Genomic DNA, 21722 nt, shown 5'->3' on the forward strand with positions numbered 1-21722 from the left:
CTTGCCAAAGACACCAATCTGACACCCGACACCCACACTAGCAGCTCCAGACCACCTGAAACTCCAGGTCCAGATCCAGGTCTTACTTCTCTGGCTTCTGATGATGCCTGTGCACATCCATGTATATATACGCATAGTTAAAATAAAGTAAATACTTTAAAAGACACCAAAGGGAATTCGTCCAAGAGGATGGAAGAAAAGACAGCTCATTGACCTGAATCAAAGGCAGGGCTCACTGAAAGAAGGGGGTCTGTAGGGTGAAGTCTTGCAGGAGGTCTCACAGTTGCCAGTGGCCAGCATCCTCCCAGAGGTCAGTTTTATGTGAAAGGGTAAGAGCCCAACCATAAGTCAGCACGTGTTCAGGAGAATGGGAGAGGGATTTTGGAAACAAACTAGATGAGAAGAAAATGAGAAATAGGTGCAAATGTGACGGATGGAGAAAGAGTTTCCTTACATACCTGTAGGGCAAGGTGAGAGGTTACATTCTTGGCAGAGTAGAGAAGTTCCTGTTAATTTCAACACTTGCAGTGGACATAACTGTCAGAAAACAAGTGACAAGAAAAAATCATATATGTGTCCTCTCTCTCTCTCTCTCTCTCTCTCTCTCTCTCTCTCTCTCTCTCTCCTCTCTCTGTAAATATGTGCTTGCTTGTTGATATTTTTGCCTGTGTATGTGGGGACAAGTGCCTGAGTATAGGAATGAATGTGTGTATATATATGCCTTACACAAGTTTGTCAATGTGTGTCTCTGTGTATGCGCACATGCGAGTTTATGTATATGTTTCCCCAATATCTGAAAAGTTCTTCATTTTAGGTCTGAAATATCAGATTGTCGTCCATGGTTTTGGAGAACTCTTATTGTGGGCTATGTATTTGTTGCATGTCCTCTATTCTGGTTCTCTGTTTCTTTTAAGCAGTACCAGCTACCAGCATGGGTGAGTTTATATCAACTCCTCACATATAAATGGAACTTTATGGTTGTAATATGAAGCTGGAAATTCACTCTCCTATAGAGGAAGCAAAGCACATAACTGCTTTGTTCTTGAGCTGAGTTCTCCAGCAGCTATGCCAACATTCACTTTGCCAGTTCCTTGCAAATTGGCAGAACTTGTCTTGGCCTCTCTTTCTGAAGGTGCCCTGTCTTTGGAACTGGCAAGTCTATCAGTTGGGGAAGTGCAGCCCTGGCTGATGACATTGCTTATGGCCTAGGAAACTCTGGGCTGGCTTCAACTAGTGAGAGAAGGCCAGCTCTAGACTCCTGTGTTTGAGACGTTCTCTAGGATTGATGGCTGTTTTCTGGAAATGCTACATACCCATGCTTCGTAGGTCACCAGATCTTCTAAGTTTCAGTTTTCTGAGGAAATGAAGTTATTCTCTGGGCCCTGTAACCTCTACAAAGGTCACCCCTTTCCATAAACACTTCATATCTCCAGTGTCACCCCTTCCCATACACCAATCTCATCTCCTGTGAATACCAGAGGAGACTTGTGAGGTGCCTATAGCACCTTCCAAAGTCAAAGCAGCAGAACAATTTCTAGAGGGAATATATACTCCAAATTGAATGTGTATCAAAATGCTGTTTCCAAGGATGATGTTTTATACTCACGCATTGTTTTTTATTTGCATAGATGAAGAGTGCACTCAATTTTGGGCTAAGGTTCTTCTTTATGAAGTGTTTATGATGGGAAAAAAATCCTATTCTAGCCTGGTGTGGTGGCACATACCTGTAATCCAAGCTCCTGGGAGGATGGACAGAAGGGCCATGAGTTTGAGCCCAGCCTCAGCCACAGATGACATTAGGTTTAAAGAAACCAAAGACTGGGGTTAGAGTTCAAAGCTACAGGGTTTACTAGTGTGCACATGGTCATGGTTTGAGGCAAAACAACCAGCAAGCAAGTAAGCACTGGTAACCCCAAATAAAAGAAACGCCACGTCAGGTCGTGGTGGTTCCAACTTTAATCCCAGCACTCAGGAGACAGAAGTAGACAGATCTCCTGGTTCCAAGCCACAGTTAAGACTGAAGAGGAGAAAATCACCATTTTATTTGTCCTGTGTCCACCTCGGGGTGACACTTTTGGGTGTGTGACTTGGTGATCCTTCCTGTGAGCCTCTTCAAGAGATGTTGGAAGTTGGACACTTATTTTCTAAGCCTCATTTGCAGCTATTGCTGGCCTTGGGGGTCAAATCTTGAAGCAAACCATGAGAAGGAAGCAAGTGTTACTGTCTCTGAAAGACTCTTCTAAAGAGGCAGGAAGTGGATGTTTCTTGCCCTAGTCCCACTACTCAGAGCTCTCCTCATAAAGAGAGGCAGCTATGGACATCACAGCAAATATGTGCAGTGGTTTTTGAATAAAGTTTTATTTACAAAGGACAGTAAGTGGGCCAGGTTTCTTGGCTGTAGTTTGCTGACTCCTGATTTAAAGGGAGAACAGGACATAAGTAGTCTCTGACTTCTTCATGTCTGCCCATTTGGTATTATTTTTGTGCTTATCAGGTTGGGCAGGTAGTAAAATATGTCCCACATGAAAGACAAAGTGCTTTCAAGAATACAAATACCATTTTTTTACTCTCCTCTTTAAAACAGTTCCTTACCTTATAGGCTCCTCATCACATGCAAAGTCTCAATTCAAGCCTGTCGCCCAATGAAAAGTCCTCTCTCGTCTCTCAAAATGTGAATATCTACGCATGGCTTGGAAGCGAACTGCTCCTTCAGGTTCAGGAGTTTGCGCATTTGGTTGCCAGATGGTGATGCTATTTGGGGAGGTTTGGAAACCTTTAAGGATATGAGGCTGAGCTGGAAGAATTGGATCACATGGTGTCATGGATATGGCATGAGATGTCATGGCGGGTGAAAGATAAATACATGATGCAGACAGAGATTGAGTGCGGAGTTTATTGGGAGAAGGGTAAATGGGAGGGGAGGGGAGAAAGAGAGAGACAGACAGAGAGAGGGGGAGAAGGAGAAAGGGAGAGAGGAGAAAGAGAGAGAGAGGCAAAGGCCTGCTTGCCTCTTCAGAAGAACAGTGGGAAGCGAGCGGGAGTGGGCTGAGCTTCTCTCTCTCTCTCTCTCTCTCTCTCTCTCTCTCTCTGTCTCTCTCTCTGTCTCTCTCTCTGTCTCTCTCTGTGTATCTCTATGTTTCTGTCTCTCTCTCTCTCTCTCTCTCTCTCTCTCTCTCTCTCGACAAGGCTTCTCTGTAGCTTTGGAACCTTCCCTGAAACTGGCTCTTGTAGACCAGGCTGGCCTCGAACTCACAGAGATCCACCTGCCCCTGCCTCCCAAGTGCTGGGCCACCACTGCCCAGTTAGGTATTTTTTGTTGTTTTTTGTTTGTTTGTTTGTTTTGTTTTTTGAGAGGGTTTCTCTGTAGCTTTGGTGAGCTTGTCTCTTAAAGGTACCTTTGCACCTGCATCGTGATATAGCAGCCACCCTGGACTGGCTAGGGTACTGCCTGGGTTCATTGGGGCAGGTGGTGGGGCCAACCTAATGCCTGAATCCTAACATGTGGGAGGGACAACTGGAGTTTGGGGTCTGGCTCTCCTTCTGGCCATAGCTGTTTGTTTCCTGTCTACCTAATGTGACCAGCTGCCACACACTGCTGCCACAGAGAGAAGATGCTAATGCCTTCCCACCATGATATCTTTAAACCATGAGCCAAGATTTATTCTTTCTCCCTGAAGATGTTTCTCTCAGGTATTCTGTATTAGAGACAAGGAAGTTACTAATACAAAGGACCAGTGTGGGTTCCTATATACTGATTCATGTGCTTATTTATTTGATGACTGCTTTAGCAAATCAGGACTGGGACAGTGAGTTTTGTTGTCTACACATCACACAGCTCTTTGCAGATATTTGATGAATGCTTGTAAGAATGAGCATATAATTCCATGGGTACTTTATGTCAGCTTGCAGGTATAGAATTTTTAAAAATGAAGAGTAATACATATAACGTACATTGCCTGGTAGTAAACTGAGAAGAAAACAAGACTCTGAAGAAACAGAATTCAGATTAAGAAGAGGGACTTTATGAGGCAATACGAGGTAAACCAGGAAGGTGCCTATTGAAGAAAGACTGACTTGGGTCACACTTAGCATGTGCGAGCGGCTGCCTGGGCTGAGCTGGAGATGGGACAAAGGGCCACCTTTGTGCTGTACTGGAGTGGCCATGGGCAACACAGTGGAGAGAGAACACGGAGCCTGATGTAGCCATCTCCACCTTAGAGACGAGGCTGAGGAAGGATCAGGTGACACTGAGCTCACAGTGGCGAAGCTAAGCTGTGTGGCACAGACATGGCAACAGTGTTGCACGCTTGCTTCCCATCCTGATTTCCGGGTGTCCATGTGAAGGAGAAGTCACATTGAGGGGCCTGCGGGAGCAGAGTAAGCGAGAAATTGAGTTTCACAGATATTGTAGAGCCTTTCATTTGTGACGCTGGGGGTGTGTGGCTAGCAACTGTATATTTGAAATTATGCTTTTGTTCTTGGTAATGAGACCCCAAATTGAATAATTGTAAGCTTTATAGTATGGTTGAACTGAGACTGACAAAAGTGTATTCCTTAGCTTAGAGTTGAACTGGCTTGAGCAGTGCAATATTTAGATAGATTGTCTTCCTTCACTAAGAACAGAGAAAGGAGTGAAGGGGGAATGAAATTGTCTATTATTGTCTATTATTATTATACACAGAGCCATTCCCACTGCTAACACTGCAGCACATATAATTCTATTTAGCACCAACCCACAAATTTGTTGGCTGTATTAGGGATGGACATTTGTATTAGAAATGGAAATTACTGGGTGTGATACAGAGTCTTAGCACAGAGCTCAGGCTTTGACAAATCATGCCAACAATTCTGGAATTTCCTTCATCAAAAGAATATATACATGTTATATAGGTATATATGTACACATGTGCATGTATATACATGCTGTAGTTCCTCTATAAAAGGAAGTCATTCAATTAGATAGTAGGAGAAATCATTAACTTGCTTTACATTATTTAAAACTGGGGCTCTGAGATATTAGTGGTTTGCCCTGCATATGCTTTTTAGCTTGTAGAATGGACTGGAACTAAGGCTCTTCCAAGTTTTGCCTGTGCTGATCTGGAAGTACGAAGGAGCCTGTGACTCTCAAACTGGATACACACTGGAGTCGCTTCAGGTTTAAAAACCATGAAGCATACAATCCCACTCCACAGATAATTTTTAAATTAATCTGAATTGTTGTCTGAGTTTCAGGACTTTCCAAACTTGTGGCAGATACTGAGACTTGCTAGAGTGAACATGGCTAGAAAATTATATTTGATTTAGGCCTGGGAGCCGTCCTCATGTAGATTAGCAAGTACACATGTTATGTCTATAGGCTCAAATCACCACACAAAGTGTTTCAGGTCTTTGGAGGCTATAACTGTGACTCTCCAATGCTTTGTTACTTCTATATGTTTGTGCCCCTTGATGCTTTATCAAATTAGTCATGTGTCATTGTCCTCCTTGACAGCTTATCATGGAAGATCCTGGAAAGCCAACCACAGCAACAAGCTGTGATCATTTTGCTAGTGATATCCATCTTTGGAATGTACTTGAGGTGACAGTTGGAAAGCTGATAGCTCCTCCAACCTAAATAGTCCAATCCTTAAGTGAAGAAATCTCATTACAGGATCCAAGTGAGACTCGGAGCCAGTAGGAGGTATTCTCGTAGCTGTCTCTTGGTGAAGGAGCATGACATGCCTGCTCTAAAAGTTTAATATTTTTATTAAAATATTTTTAATATTTTAATGGTTTCTCTAAAAGTAAAATATTGTTCTTGCCTTTTCTTCTGCAAGGCCAGCTTTGGAGTCAGCTTGTCATACTGGTAAGGGAAAGGGAGACCAGTGTCAGAGTGCAAGCATCATCCAGCCTGATTAGGTCCTTCCTCATTGGCCACACTCATGTGACAGGCAGCTGCCATTACTCTCAGATTCAGATGGGAATCCCTTCTGTTATCCCTTTTGTAAGATACTGTCACAGGATGACTCTTGTTCCCTCCATAGTCACCAGAACTGAAAAACATAAATCCTCTCAAGGACTGGAATAAGATTTTTCTTCCTGACATCTGGAAGAGCAGGATGTTTGGAAGTCATACAGCTATCTGCCAAAACACCCACTTCAAGATTTTCAAGGAAAAAAATGCCACCAGGGAGAGAGGCAATGGGTGTTATGATAGTTTTAAAAATGTTTTTTATTATATTAATAATTCTCTCTCTCTCTCTCTCTCTCTCTCTCTCTCTCTCTCTCTCTCTCTCTCTCTCTCTGTGTGTGTGTGTGTGTGTGTGTGTGTCCCCATGTGCCTGTGTGTCAATCAGAGCATGAGGAAGTCAAGGATAACTTTTAGCAGTCAGTTCTCTGTTGTGGAATATTTAACTAGCCAAAGCTATGTTACATTTGTTTATGCTGTGGAATATTGCTTTAACTATCTAAAGGTGTGTTACAATTGTCTCTGTTGACTTTGTTTAATTATATAAGGATGTGTTACGTTTGTTTCACTTTGCTTGCCTAAGGCACTTGATTGGTCTACTAAAAAACTGAACGACCAATAGCTAGGCAGGAGGGGGATGGGCAGGGCTTGTGGGCAGAGAGAGAAAACAGGAGGAGAAATCTAGGTTTGGAGAGAGAGAGAGACAGAGACAGACAGACAGACAGACAGACAGACAGAGAGAAAATGTGGGAGATGTGGGAGAAAGAGAGGAGATGCCCAGGGCCAGTCAGGCAGGTAGTGGCCAGCCAACTAGATGGATTAGGACATACAGAAGGAAAGAAAGGGAAAAAGCCTCGAGGCAAAACATAAATGAAGAGAAACAGGTTAAATTAAATTAAAGAGTTAGCAAGAAAGAAGGCAGCCCAAGCATTCATAACTAATATTACGTCTCCATGCCATGATTTGAGAGCTGGTTGGTGTCCCAAAAGAAACACTCTGGTACAGGTCTCTCCTTTCATGATGTGGGTCTTGGGGCTCAAACTCAGGTCACTGGGCTTTGCCATCTGAGCTATCTTGCCCCATTCTGATTCCTGCTTTAAACTTGGCCTTCTTCACCTCTTTGGGAGGGATTATGAGTGGCAGTGTGGCATCAGCAAAGAGATTCTTTGTAGGTTCTTTCTCTCTTCCTTCCTCCCTTCCTCCCTTCCTCCCTTCCTCCCTTCCTCCCTTCCTCCCTCCCTCCCTCCCTCCCTCCCTCCCTCCCTCCCTCCCTCCCTCCCTCCCTTCCTTCCTTCCTTCCTTCCCTCCTTTCCTTATTTATTTTGGTTTTTCCAAGACAGTGTTTCCCTGTCTTATAGCCTTGCTGACCATTCTGAAATTTGCTTTGTAGACCAGGCTGGCCTCAAACTCACAGAAACCTGCCTGCTTCTGTCTTCTGGGTGCTGGGATTAAAGGCTATACACCCCTTACCCCACCATCTGGCACTTTCCGGGTTCTTGGTGTGAAACGAAATAGCCTTGAGTTTTACCCAAATATTCCTGAAAGGAAATAATTTCAAGTTGTTCACTTGACTGAGCTGTGGTAAAGATTGACTGCATTCCTCTCCTAGTTGCCTAGATGCTCGCAGGAGTGTGAAGAAGGCTGCCTACTCCAACCCAGGGGCTGGACAGTGTTGCTGCCCAGGTACCTTACCATTTATGGATGCGGCTGCTTGTGTACTGCTGCCTTCTGCAAATGCTGCCACCGGGGTTGTGAGGTGTGTCTTCCTTTGAGGGTGTTTTTATTTCATTTTAGCTGCTGTGACCAGCAGAAATTACTTGGAAAGGACAATTTCTAGGCCTTATATATTCTCCAGGCCATATTTGTAACACAAAGGCAGATACTATCTTGCATTTTGTCTTATTTCTTTCAGTTTTTGATACTATAATATAATTGCATCATTTCACCCTTTCCTTTCCCACCTCCAAAGCCCAATATACTGTACCTCCTTGTTCTCTTTTAAATCTATAGCCTCTTATTTCATTAATTGTTGTTGCATATAGGGGTATGTATATGTATGTACATATATGTTCCTAAATACATAAATGTACCCTATTCAGTCTTTTTAAATATTACTTGTGTATATGTTTCCATGGTTGATGATTTGGTTTTGAATAATCAGTTGGTGTTCTTTTACCTGGGAACACCATTTCCCTAGGTCTCAGCGTTATTTAGTTGCCTGGCATTGTTTGTGGAGGGTTAAGGCCTCTTGGGTTTTCCCTCCTTAGTGTGCCTATTGTTTTCCTTGTTCAGCTCATGTGTAGAAAGTATTGGTGGTGAGACTTTACGGTGTAGCCTCTGACCTTCCTTAGAAGCAACAATCTCACAGCAAACTCCCCATTTCTCTGTCCCATCTTCTGCAACGATCTCAGAACCTCTGGTGCATGTGTTGTTTTGTAGATGTAGCCATTGGTACTGGGACTCCGACTCCACATTCTGATTGACTGTGTTTTTCTGTAATGGCCCCTCTCTGTTTCAGAGAAGGAAATTTTGTTGATGAGCATTGACGACCACACTTACGGGGCTGGGCCCGGAGGAAGGATCCAGAATAGTAACATGGTGTCATGTTCTTTAGACTTTTTTGGGGGAGGAAGGGGCACCACCTGACTCCCAAGTGAATCACACATGGAGTCTTATTCTTATTTCTAAATGTCTAGCCTTAGCTTGACTTGTTTCTTGACCACTTTTCTTAACTTACATTATCCTGTCTACCCTTTGACCTCTGTTTCTCCTGTACTCTTACTTCTTTAAATCTTACTCTTACTCCAATGGACTGCTGTGTAGCTGGGTGGCTGGCCTCTCATGCCCTCCTCCTTCTCAGACTCCTACTCCGAACCACTTTCCCTGTTTTCTCCTTCTATATATTCTCTCTGCTTGCCAGCCTCACCTATCCTTTCTCCTGCATTGCTATTGGCTGTTCAGGTCTTTTTTAGACCACCAAGTATTTGAGACAGACAAAGCATCACAGCTTCACAGAGTCAAACACATGCAACACAAACAAAAGTAACACACCTTAATATAATATTCACAACAAACTGGTCAGTGTTTTATAATCTGAGGAATTTTAATGCTTTCCTCTGTTGGAAATTTTGGAAAGGATTTTGGTTTCTCATTACTTTTGATTTCAAGTCTGGGAATTCCAAATGAAGGGATTTGAGAGTTAACTCATGTACCTCTTTTAGGTACTGAGGTTTAAGGAGCTATACCTTTTGACTCTTTTGGGCAGGGACAAAAGGTGGTCTTATATTCCTGACCAAGACGTTGATTTGGAATTAGATTATGTTTCTGAGGACAGGGACCTGGGACTTCCTCATCTTAAATATTAAGAAATAAAAACCACCCAGGAAGAGCCTTTTACTCATTGATTCAAACTGAAGAACCATCCTGTTCCTAGTTGAGGTCATGTGTGAACAGCCAGACCCTTTCACAGGTTTCTCTGGGTCTCTTAAAAAGACAAGGGGAGTGATGGGTGTATTGGCCAACAGTTCTTTCCAGCAGCCTAGATATTGGGCACTAATGCAAACTGCCCACATTCTCCAGGGCATATCTGGAAGTGGACAGATGTCCATTTCCAAGGAACTGTGTAAAGTGGATTTCTTTTTGACGTGAGGAAGCATAGAGATATCCCAAGCTATTTTTCTTTCGTTTGTGAGAAATTTCAAGTCAGTTAGTCTTTCCTTTTTCCTTGACCATGACATTGCCTGTGATCGGACACTGAGAGCATGTATGAAACAGTAAGCTTCATTTCCTCCAGCAAAGAGAAGACTACCTCCCTCTATCATGGTAGCAAGTTTGCAAGTTCATTCTTTATTTTACTCTGAAATGTGAGTGAGATCGCCTTAACCTGCAAATGAAGCTAGCTCATGACTGTGTGCACTGAAAGACTGCTCAGAACACTGCTCTTCTAGTTCATGATTTTCTGTACAAATGCTGTTGAATGCCAAGGGTTCCATGGCAGACTTGAGCTTGGGCCAAATACTGAAGAATAAATGTGAGCGAGCAGCTTCTGAGCTAATTTGGTAGATGAGGACACATTGTAGAAGTGAATAATCACCACATTAAAGTAATCTTAATTTGCACCCTCCTCTTTTGTCCCACCCTTCAGCACTGACTAATGCACTGTTTGCTTTTACAATCTGGAGAGCAATTCCACTCATTAGATAACTTGCTTAATTTAACGCTACTGGGAGCATTCTTCCTACTTACTATGACAGGCAACCATGATGTGGAGTGTTTCAGTGGGAGCAGCAGTACACACTCTTGTAGTTATTGCTCTGTGAATGTTATTAGACCTGGCTTGCCAGTGAAACTGGATTTCAAAGAACTAAAACCACCAGCCTAATATTCACAAAGCCATGCAATGGGTAAAGGGTAGGTCCCACTGAGTTTCTCAGTCTGACTCATCCCCATTGACTTGAGACTTTGAAAACTGACTGTACATGCTCGTCACTCCTTGTTCACATCTGTGTGCTGTGGGACAATGGTCTGTATTCTGTCAATTATATTTTAAATAAATATTGATGGGCCAGTAGCCAGGCAGGAAGTAGAGGTGGGTCAATGAGAACAGGAGAATTCTGAAAAGAGGAAAGCTTTGTCTGCAGTCTTGACCCAACCACAGAGCAAGCAAGATGTAACAGCCTCACTGAAAAAGGTGCTAAGTCACGTGGGTAACATAGACAAGAATAATGGGCTAATATAAGTTATAAGAGTTAATAAGAAGCCTGAGCTAATGGACCAATCAGTTTATAGTTAATGTAGACCTCTGTGTGATTTCTTTGGGACTTAACAGCTGCGAGAACCAGGCAGGACAGAAAACCCAGACATCTGTGCATCTTCCTAGTCTGCAGAACATCTCATGAGTTATTGATGGTGCCAGTAACAAGTTCTCTACTTATGTCCTAGTCAGTGCCCAACTTCTGTGAAGAGACACTATGATCACAGCCACTCTTACAAAGGAAAACGTTTAACTGGGGCTTGCTCTTGTTTCAGAGGTTTAGTCCATTATCCTCATGGTGAACAGCAAGGCAGCAAGTAGGCAGAAATGGTAGCAAAAAGTTCTACATCTGGATCTGAAGGCAGCAGGAAGAGAAAGACACTGGTCTTAGCTTGGTCTTTTAAAACCACCAAGTCCACCCCCAGAGACACTTTTCTTCCAACAAGACCACACCTCCCAAACCCTGTCAAGTGGCACTGCTCCATTGTGACTGGAGGTTTTTCCTCCCACCTGGTCCCACAGACACTTTTAAAATAACTACTCAGATGCTTAATATTAATTACATACTGTTTGGCCCATTAGCTCAGGCTTATTATTAACTAGCTCTTACAACTTAAATTAATCCATTTCTTTTAGTTTATATTTTAACACAAGGCTCATGGCTTGTTACCTCACATTTTGCTTCTCTGGTAGCTGCTGGTGTCTCTCAGACTTTGCCTTCCTTTTCCTTTTATCTTTGCTTGGATTTCTGGCTTGACTCTATTCTGCCTGGCTATTAGACAAATCAGCTTCTTTAATAACCAATGGTAATACAATACATCTATCTATCTATCTATCTATCTATCTATCTATCTATCTATCTATCTATCTATTGACGTATCTATCTATCTACTTATCTACCTACTTACCAATCTGTCTATATCTATTTTTGCTAAGCTTTGAAAGCTTGGTCCCCAGCTGGTTTTACTGTTTTGGAAGTTGGTGAAAGTTTGGAAAGTTGCACCTGGTTGGAAGTCCCTGGGATATATCTTTGGTTGCATATCTTTTCCATGTCTCTTCCTGAATTTCTCCATTTTCCTTCTGTCTGGCCAAAGGTGAGTAGTTTTTCCAAGCCACACCCCTTGATTCTGATGTCCTGTGTCTCTAAAGGCCCAGAAACTTGGAACAAACCCACCATAGGTGAAGCCCTCTGAAAGCATGAGCTAAAATGTATCTTTCTTGATTAAGCTCTTTGTCTTAGATATTTGTTACAGCAATAAAAATGTGTGTACATATATTTCATATGTAAGGTCCTTAATTTAAAATCCACAATTAATTTCCAGAAATGCCAAGAAAATTTAACATTTTAAAAAAATCAATGGAATATATCATAGTAATACAATAAAGGAGGAATATTATTTCATTAGATATAGAACACTTTTGAAAAAATTCAGTATCTATTTATGATAAATAATTCTATCAAATTAAAAATGAAAGAAATTTTTGAATAAAAATCATGTATAAAAATTTCAAGCTAACATTATATGCAACCTTGAAAGAATAAGTCCTTATTCACTAAGACAGGAGCAGATGATTACAGCTGATGTTCATCATTGCTCTGGAGAGGTGTGCTTTTGCAACTAGATAAGAAAAGAAACAAAAAGCAGAGAAATGAAAAGAGAGTAATGCTATATTCATGGATAATGTAGTTGATTATGTAGGCTATGATTCAGAAGAACTTACAAACAACCCATGACTGTTAATTTAAGAGGTCACAGGCTGCAAAGTCAGTATATAATATCAGTAGTTTTAATATATGGAAATCTAACTGCAAATTATGGGTAGGAACACAGGGTTGGTTGCTGTTCAGATCTAGGGACGGCTGTCTGCTTGGTTGTTTGACGGGACAGCAATGTTTTATCTCTTAGTCATTGACCTGGTTACATTGCTCACAACCAGTGTTCTTCTTAGAGGGTAAAAGATTGGCGCCCAGTGTGCTGAAGGGTAGAAATGTCAGCATTCAGCAGGATTACGTTCACTTAATTCTCATTTTCAGTCCAAAGACTGTACTTTCAAACATGCCTGATCCCCGTATAAAGCTTTCTGCTTACTCTTTCTAGAGAACAAACATGTGGTCTTTTCTTAGGCAGAGGAAGAGCTCTCTCAGCAAGTGGAGAGCTGCTTTATATTGTGTTGTTTTGACTAAGAGTCTTATGTAGGCCAAACTAACCTCCAACTAGCTATAGAGCACAGCAGAGGATGGTTTTAAATTCCTGGCCTCCTGCTTCTACCTCCCAGATGGTAGGATGGCAAAAGATACCACCATTCCCAGTCAGTAGCTTACAACACCCACCCTTCTTTCACCCTGCTTTAAAGAGCCTGTTGTTGCCAGTCTCTGCCTCCTCTGGGGGTTCTCTGTAAATCAGATTGGACCTCAGTAATTTCTGATTATAGTTCAGGATTCTGGAGACTGATTACTCACCTGCTTTCTAACTTGCAAAACTTTTGTCTCTTCTTTCTTTTTTAGTTTTCTCCACCCTGATAGTTTTCTTTATTAAGAATTACCACCATTTCCCCCACAATGGCCTTTAACTCCAACTCCAAATGCTTTCTTTCAGCTTCAGTGGGCACTGTATTCTTATGTGCATGTGCTTGCACACACACACACACACACACACACACACACACACACACACACACCAAAATGGTTGATTTGTCTTTTTACTATTGGATTATAAGTTTCTTATAGATTCTAAGCTGAGGTTCCTATGGCTTGAGGGTACCTTGTCTAAAATGAGTGGCATTATAAATGGCTTGTGATGTTTGCACATACATACTGAGATAGATTAGTAGTGGTGCCCAGGTTTAAGTGCTGAATGACATTTTTGGACTCTGTTGTGGCTGTGGTTCCTCAGATGACGTCACATGTGAGCTTTCCTTATAGTGGCATATTGTGCTGAGAATCTTGGATTAGCATGTGATTTTAGAACAGGCTTTTTCTCCTCTGTGGGTTCTCTTCACCTTTACTTCTCTTCACCAATATAGTCTTTGATGCACAAATAATTTAATTCTAATTAGTATTCAATTTTCATATTTTTCTTTTCATTGTTGTGTTTTTGGCATCACAGCTAAGACATCATTGCTTCATCCAGGGCCTAAGATGTACTTTGTTATTTCCTCTAGGGGATTCACAGCTATTACAACCAGGCAGACAATCCATCTGTTGTTAATTTAATGTGAGTTCTGCTCCAGAGGTCCAAATTTTCTTTGGCTTATGGAATTCATAATTTCCATGCCCTATTTGTTGGAAAGACAATCCTTTAAATCATGTTGGCATCCTTATGGGAAATCAACTGGCTATACTTGTGAACTTTGGACTTGGGAATCTCAATCCCATTTTTATACTTTTTACATCCTTTGACAGGTACTGATGCCACACTGTCTTGAGTTCTGTAGTTTTTCATGATGTTTGAAATAAGGGCATGTCAAACACCTGCGTTCTTTTACAAGACTGTTGTAGCTATTCTTGATACTCTGTATTTCTGTATGAATTTTAAAATCATTGTTATAAAGTAAAGGGGCAATAAAGATTTTGATAGGATTGTGGTAAATCTGTGGACCAATTTGGGGGACATTTCCATCTGAACACCAAGCAGTTATGTGCTAACATGAGCTATTTCTGTGTTTGCTTGATCTTTCACTTCTTTCTAGAGTGTTTTGTGTTGTCATTGTTGTTGTTTTTTTTTTTTTTTTTGAACTCTAAGTGTCTTACAAGTTTTTAGCTAAATTTTGTCTTATGTGTTTAATTTTATTTCTTTTGGTAACATTTCATTACTCCCTTAAATTCATGTTGAGCATTTTAAAAGGTGCTTGCTGCCAAGTATAGCAACATGAGTTCAATTCTTAGAGTCCATGCAGGAGAAAGAGAGAACCTGTAGTCAGAGGTGAGTTTCTATCCTACCTCATTCCACAGCTGCTTCCCAAATTACCACACAGGAGGTTTATATGAATTACAAATGTTTTGCTGGTAGCTGAGGTTTATTACTAAGTTGATGTAGGAGGGTCTTCTATCTATCTGTTGCTTTCATTGGTTAATTAATAAAGAAAACTGCTTGGCCTGATAGGTCATAACATAGGTAGGTGGGGAAGACAGAACAGAATTGTGGGAGAAAGAAAGTAGAGGCAGGCAGACAACGCCATGAAGCTCCGGCCCAAGATGGACATAAGTTAGAATCTTCTCGGTAAGCCACCACCTCGTGGTGCTACACACATTAATAGAAATGGATTTATCAAGATGTGAGAGTTAGCCAGTAAGAGGCTACAGCTAATGGGCCAGGCAGTGTTTAAATGAATACAATTTCTGTGTTGCTATTTCAAGTGTAAAGCTAGCTGTGTGGGAGCCGGGCAGGATGAAAAGCAGGCCTGCTTGCCTCATTGCTACACTAAGTAGCTCTTATGCTGAAATTAACTCACAATTCTTATATATGTTTAGCCAAGTGGCTTGGTACCTTTCCTCGGTGCAACATTCTCATCTTGCTTCCTCTGTGGCTACCTGGTGACTCCTGATTCTGCCCTACCTTTTCCCAGAATTCTCCTAGTCTGCTTGCCCCACCTATACTTCCTTCCTGGCTACTGACCAATTAGTGTTTTATTAAATCAATTCGAGTGACAAATCTTTACAGTGTACAAGAGCATTATCCCACAGCATTTCCCCCTTTTGTCTAATAAAAAGGAAGATTTTAACCTTAATATCTTAAAACTATATGTAACAAAAGAGTTATTAAACAAGAATTATAGTAACAATGTACAATATATTTGCATTTGGCAAAATTAGAAAAAATAATTATCTATCTTATCTTGGTGAGTTTTGTATCTAATTTGCTTTCTATTGTAACTAAGGAAAACTATAATTATAAATGTTTCATCTTTAACTACATCAAAGACCACAGAAGTGTGAAATGGTACCCAATGACAGGGACATCAGACTGCCTGGACAGTCAGTCAAAGTTCCTTTGCAACACCGGGGCATCCATTTTTGACCTACAGGCCTCCCATATCTGACAGACTTATCTGTGAAGCAGAATATTCTGAAGGGCTGTGCTACCTTGTCTTGGCAAAGTTCAGCAGTCTTTTCTTTCATGTTGTACTTGTCCCATTAGGACAGCATACTGTCAGCAGTTGAGGCAAGGGCATTTTTTTGCCCAGGGACTTACTTTTGCTACAAAGAAAATAAACTACACATGGAGTTTTCTTTGATGCCCACTATCTTCTTTGATGTAGATTGATGCTGCCAGGAGCAGATGTCTCTCAATGCCAAGAAAAGTCTAAGTTTTTAAAATATTTTAATGCCATTTTCTGTAGGTCTTTAATGTGTTTGAAGATTGCCTATCTTTCTGAAATACATCTTTGTATGACTAGAAAACCTAACTAACATGATTACAATTTTGACTATTATAGATGACTATCTATTAATCTGTATTTCTTAATTATGCATTACATTTTTAATTGTACTGTATAAACATGATCCCTCAGACAAGAGTAGAAATATACAAACATTATAACAAAACTAACTTTAAATTTGTATTAATGAACTAAAATCTATACCAATGTAAATATGTAAGATTAACAGTTATTTTTTGATTAAAATAAATGTAATAATCTACCCATTTTACCAATCTTAATAATCTACTCTTTTTTCCAGGAAGCTGAGCTTGACTCTGTTCTTTTGTGTTTAGAATTCCTTTCTTAAGCTTTTGTCAGGTTTTACATGGAAATTAATGCCAAATATTTGGGTACCACAGGTATTTTTCTTAGTTATGATAAAAGATAAATTAGATATGAAACTTTAGACTCACAAAGATAAGATAGATGATAGAGTATTTTCTTTAATTTTGTCAAATACAAATAGAGTAAATAGTATAATTATAATTCTTGCTTGATCACCATTTTGTTATGTGTAATTTTACAATGCTAAAGTTAAAATCTTTTTTCATTAGACAGAAAAAGGGAGATGATGTGGGATGCCCTTCTGAATGGTACAAATATATGTTGCTTTTATTGGTTGATTAATAAGCTACTTTGGTCTATGGCAGGGCAGAATATAGCTAGGTGGGAAAAAAGGGCAGAGTCAGGAAGACACCAGCAGCTGTTGGAGGAGAAAGATGCCAGAGCATTTCTGGTAAGCCACAGGGCATGCAGTGATATACAGATCATTAGAAATGGGTTAATTTCCTGAGCCATTGGCCAATCTTTTACAATTCATATTAAGCCTCAGAGTGGTTATTTGGAAACTGGCAGGCAGGAGAGAAACTTCCAGTTACAAGAATCGATTCCTTCAAACTGTCCTCTGACATCAACACATGTGCCTTGACATGAAGTGGGTGGATTGTTAAAAAAAAAAAAGAAAAAAGAAAGAAAGAAAGGAAAGAAAGAAAGAATGAAAGAGACAAAATTTAAAGAAATATCCCCCTCCTAGGAAAGAAAGACTGATTCAGTAGACAATGGCATGATGACAGGAATGGCTACAATAGCCCTGGGCCAATTACTCCTTTCTCCTTGCCTGGTCCCAGAAGAAAGTGTGCTGTAGCTGAACTGTAACCTCATGCAGTCTTACTAATCATGCATGCCACATGAAAGTGGTTCAAAGACAGACAAAATTCCCTTCATTGTAAAAACATGAGCTTGTAGAATTAATCAGCAAATTTTGTTCCACCTGTTGCTTTCTGGTTGTTCAAAGACTTCAAAGAGTAAGAAAACAAACAAACAAACCAGATATGTGCTAAAAACTAACCATGAAACTACTGTTTAGAAATCTTGAACAAAACTGTGGTGTTTTGGACGAGAATGGCCCTTGTTGGCACATATGTTTGAATACTTGCCCACCGATTTGTAGAACTGTTTAAGAAGGATTGGAAGATGTGTCCCTGCTGGTGAAGGTGTATCACTAGGGGTGGCCTTTGAGGTTTCAGAAGTCTCTGGCTATTCCTAACGTCCTCTCTGCTTCCTACTTGAGGATCAAGACATGAGCTCTCAGCTCTTCCTGTTGCCTTCCCTTTGCTCTGCCATCATGGATTCTAATCCCCTGAAACTGTCAGTCCATAAATGCTTTCTTTGATAAGTTGGCTTGGTCATGTTTCTTTGTCACAGCAATAGAAAAGAAACTAGGAAATCTGAAAACGTTTGGGAGAAAGTTGGATAGCCTGGCGAGGCTGCTTTACCCGGAAAGGCAAAGGAAAAATATCACATGAAAATACATTGAAACTTTAACTAAAAATAGGTAAAACATACATTTCAACATTGGCAGGAGTTTGGGTCTTAATGAGAAATGAAAAAGAAGCCAAAATCGAAGAAAAAAAATGAAAAGCATATTTAAAGTTTGAGTAATTTATTTTGTGGGTACTTTATGGAACGTTTTGATTTAGTATTTTTGGATACAAAGGGTGACTTATAAAGTTATTTCTTTTAAAAGTCAACATAGCCAGCACTCTCAAAGTTTGTTTCTTGAGTATATAGGGCATTATTTTTATACACATAACTCTCATTGTATTTTTTTCTGTCTGTTTGGTGTGTCTTTTTCTAAGGCTTTCTTTGGGTAGTCTAGTCGCTATGTTCATGATTTTGCTCCCAATTATTTAGTCTATGATTTTATCGCCTTCTAATTTTCTAACAGCCTCTCTAGGCTCTGTGTCTGGGACTGGTGAAAACTGCAGCGTTTTAATTCTGCTTCAAGACCATGACTTCCACGCCTCTCTGTTATTGTTAAGCCTCAGAGTCTGTTCTTTTTGATGAGCCCCCCTTTATTTCCCGATGTTATCTGCCAGAGCCTCGCTGATTCTCTGTCTGGCTCCACGAAAACTCTCCATAGCAACAGGGAAGCCTTCCTTCCGGGCTTTTTGACCTTGGATTTTTTGAACCCATGTCAGGTTCTTTAGCTGACACTCTGGAGAATGAGTTTCCCCAAGGAAGTTGCTGGGGACTCTGGCAGGAAGTCGCATGACCTTTCTGATCCCATCCTGTCTCCATCAGGGGCTATTTGATCCTTTAGTCTCAAAACCTATTGCATGCTTTTGCTTCCTGTCCTTCATTATCTTTCCACACAAGATCCCCTTGACCCAATCGTCCCTATCACTTAGAAGTGAAACTTCTAATGAGCCTAAGAATAAACCACTCTTTCATCTTCTTAAACCAACAGTCAACATGATGACATCTGTTTCACTACCTGGTGGCACCAGTAGGGCACCAACAGACTTTGGCATAGGCGCCTGACAAAGTTGGAAGAAGTATTTTGAGGCAGAAATACAAACCTAGAAAGGCTTTGGGAATGAGTCTACATCAGTTCCCAACACGTCTCATCAGTATTGATGAAGTTGGGTGGTTTCCTTGCATATAGAAAACGAACCATCTCATAGTCTTTTAGAAAAGCAGTATGCAATTCTTTGTGCTCCTCACAAATTGGGAGTGTCTATTCTGCATGAAGATTTTTATTACACTTGTCTTTAAGCTGTACACTGCACTCTCCAAAGAAGAAATGATAAAACCATGGGTGGGGGTGGATTTTAGTTCTCTGTTAAGAATTCACTTTGGAAAAAGTCAAAAGCAGGAAGATGGAAACAGCTAAAGCATGCCTGGCGGTCACTGGAAGTCAGTAGCTGAAAACACTCCTGGCAGGTGTCATTGGCCGGAAGCACTCCACACAGACTTCTACCACACGTGACTTGTTTACTCATTCAGTTTTGGTTACACTTGAGGTCCTGGCATGCCTTAGGGCTGTCAAAACAATGCTGGCATGCTCTGTTAGCTTCAGTAAGAGCTTTGGAAGACAGAACTGCCTCTTCTAAGCTAATATCTTATTTAAAGACTTAGAAATTATTTCAGCATTAGCCTGTAGCTTGACATTTTCTTCTCTGATAATAGAAGACTCCAGAAGAAAAGCAACTGGTGGGGATGTTTCTAGAATTTTTTTATTTGTTCCATCTTTATGTATTGGCTAATCTGGAGTCTATACTCAGAAGCGTGGGAGAAATGAATAGCAATTGCATTGAAGCCTTGAGTGAAGGGGATGCTTATAGACTTCAGGAGAGGGGGGATAAAGGAAACAAATGGAGGGTGTGGAGGGACCAGGGCCAGATTTTTTTTTCAGGGGCTAGTTTGCTAAGACCTCTGCCTCATATTACCCCACCATCCTCTGTTGATTCATGTCTGTCTTCAACTAGACCCTCAGGAAGCACGTCCATTCTGGTAGCCAGTCAGGGTGTGTTCTTTCTATTTTCAGTCAGATAGACCCCGGATACTGCAGACAGACCCCTGACACCACAACCACAGCAACTGACCAGATGTCATGAGCCAATCAGAAAATGATTCCTGTACTAGTAAGGTTCTATACCCCATCACTTTAAAGTACACTTAACCACAGCTGGAATTTCCCTATGCAAGCTTCAAAGGGATTGTCTTACCCTTACTCAGGGTGGAAATCATTTTGGTTGGACCCCGCCATGCTGGTTTCTCTGTTTCAAGAATAAAACCACTCTCTGTGATTGCATATTGGGTATCTTCTCCTCATTCGGAGTGATGTGAGGACCTTACAGTGTGAAGGAAGTAGCAAGGTACCAGATAGAGATGGTTGGGTCAGAAATCTAAAGGTCCAACCTAAAGGTCCAAAAAGAAAAACAGCCAGCCATTGGCTCTTACCTCGACCTCAGTCTGAAATGGCAATCCTGCCTCCAGGAATCTCAGAATGAGACTGTGTGTTGAGAGCTGTTTCCTCCCATTTTATAACCCTCTCTAGGGCTGGGATTAAAGGGCGCACCGCCTGGTTTCTATGGCAGCTAGTGTGGCTATTGGGATTAAAAAGGTGTGTGTTACCATAACCTGGTCTGTAAGGCTGACCAGTGAGATGGACTGTTTTATTCTCAGATCTTCAGGCAGTTTTTATTTATTAAAATACAATTGAAATGCCACTACAACCTCCATTCTCTCTGGCCCTTCAGATTCCTTCTAAACTTCAAGGCCAGAGCTATGGAAGTGGGTTCTCCCAGTAGGAGCTTCAATCCTGGGTAGGAAGGGACTCAAATAACAAGACTGCACACATAAGCCTGCTGGTGTGGAGTCAAATTTACCCAAACACTCTCCCCCTTTCCCCTGTCCTGGCTTGCTCCATCCTGAGGGCTGCCTACTCATGCCGGGCTTCCCAGGTTGTGCTGGCTGAGTCAGACAAAAGCATGGATGGGAAGTTGGGGGGAGAAGGCAGACATGATTTTGTCCCTCTCTGTCACCTCCACATGCCAGTGCCTGATGAACAAGTGTGTCAGGGTTCTGGCTTCTGACTGGTAACTGCTCTGGGCTGCAGCTGACACCCTTTTCGGTTCTGATCCCTGTCACTAAGCATGGTGCTGGCCTACTGCCCCAGCAGCTTAACACTTCTCTCACCTTTTAAGACCAGTCACGCTTTTATTCTCACCTTCAGGTTGGAAAATGTTCTCTATCGTCCTGTGTGATGCAGGCAGAGCTTTATGTTTTACCAGGCTGCTTTAAGTGGCGCTGTCTTCTTACCATCATAGCACCAACATAACCAGGGTCTTCACCACCTGTCTGGCACATGCAGACGGTACGTGTGCCAACCTTCTTGTTCTCTCTGCAGTGTAAAAGCTTGAACAATTGAGATATTTGCCCATTGCCTTGTCTTCTCCCAGTTACCCTTTCTGGAGCAGCACGTACCCTTTCACTTCCTGTGGCCTGCACGTAGGGGAAGTACTTCAGCCTATGTCCAGTACAGTCATGACAGCGGCTATTTTTAACACAGAATTTTAACTAGAACACTTGCGCAATATCTTTCTAGCCATTCGACTTTATTTTTATTTCTCTCTCTCTCTCTCTCTCTCTCTCTCTCTCTCTCTCTCTCTCTCTCTCTCTCTCTGTGTGTGTGTGTGTGTGTGTGTGTATGTTTATGGCATGTGTATGTATTTTGTGTTTGGGTTCAGCTATGTGCATGCCACAGTGCTCATGTTGGGGGTCAGAGGACCGGGGTGTCAGGCCTTGCCCCGCCTT

General features: G+C 41.4%; 1 long non-coding RNA gene across 1 annotated transcript; it reads right to left on the reverse strand.

Annotated features, from left to right (window-relative positions):
- Nucleotides 1–3749: 3749 nt before the first annotated feature.
- LOC146894891 (uncharacterized) lies at nucleotides 3750–21443 on the reverse strand. Its single transcript, XR_015001124.2, has 2 exons — nucleotides 21136–21443; nucleotides 3750–4364 (listed from the first exon to the last, which is right to left on the reverse strand). It is a non-coding gene; the product is annotated as an uncharacterized LOC146894891 (long non-coding RNA).
- Nucleotides 21444–21722: the final 279 nt, after the last annotated feature.

The sequence above is a fragment of the Myodes glareolus genome, chromosome 5 (genome assembly GCF_982192425.1).
Source record: "Myodes glareolus chromosome 5, mMyoGla1.1, whole genome shotgun sequence".
In the NCBI taxonomy this organism is placed as follows: domain Eukaryota; kingdom Metazoa; phylum Chordata; class Mammalia; order Rodentia; family Cricetidae; genus Myodes; species Myodes glareolus.